At 45.9% G+C, this 995-nt stretch overlaps 1 protein-coding gene across 1 annotated transcript in view; it reads right to left on the reverse strand.

The window, feature by feature from the left end:
* The window catches only part of LOC119587748 (cryptochrome-1-like), a gene marked incomplete in the record, with an annotated part of 40,863 nt that overhangs the window by 23,266 nt on the left and 16,602 nt on the right, over positions 1-995 (reverse strand).

Consider the following 995-nt stretch of genomic DNA (forward strand, 5'->3'; position numbering starts at 1 on the left):
CAGTCGACTCCATTAGCATTTTAAATTATTATGAGGTCATCCCAAACAAATAAAAAATTCTCTAGATCGTTTACCCCAATTCAGATCGCGTTGCATTAACTTCATTCCCCCTAATTCTCGCCCGACCGTTCCGCCTCCACCGCCCCAACCGCAGCAAAACCACTGAGAATGTCTACGTCCACACTCATCAAGGACAGCCTATGCTTCACTGCCTGTAGATTCTGACACCTTGACTGGTGCTGATTCAGACTGAACCGAATCGAGTTATTTTCCTAAATGGAATCGACTCAGCTTGATGTAAACGCAGCCTTGGAAAGCTTAATGCAATTCCGGCCGCAGTATCGCCTGGGAATTAATATCACGGACACCAGCCAATCTAGTCCCCTCCTACCTGGGCGCCCTAGACCTCCTGAAAGATGGCTCTGAACCCATTTCCTTCAGAGGGGGGGGGGTCATTATATGAAAATCTAGAGTTTGGTGTTTTAAATTACTACACCGCAAACATCTTTTGCATAGGCCTACACACATACTTCGTACCTACCATGATGCCTGGAATCACAGAGATAAATATACGACTCACAACATATACAATAAAACAAATGCCTTCTCTCTTCCGTTCACTCGCACCTAATGTCCATGTCTATACTGCAATGACCAACCCAGATTACACGGGAATACACAGGCACCACCTTAAATACCCCAAGATTTATTTCACTCGCTGTGTCCACCATGCACTACGCAAACCTAACTGTAAACCCTCCATGCTTCCTAAATGCTCTCCATTCCCCCCTTTGAAAGCTTACACGAGGAGGCTGTGAAAAAGCTAACTAGGCCCCTTCCCTCCTTCCAGTCCTGTTACACAAATCAACACCACAGTCGGCACCAGGCTCTTGGCGCTACACCCTGACCGCAATTTATTTGGCTTTCGCTCCGTGTGCACTTTGCATATTTGCTGTTAAAAAAGGGCAAATTCTTGATTTCTCCTCTGAAAGAGA

This window comes from Penaeus monodon, chromosome 23 (genome assembly GCF_015228065.2).
Source record: "Penaeus monodon isolate SGIC_2016 chromosome 23, NSTDA_Pmon_1, whole genome shotgun sequence".
Lineage (NCBI taxonomy): Eukaryota > Metazoa > Arthropoda > Malacostraca > Decapoda > Penaeidae > Penaeus > Penaeus monodon.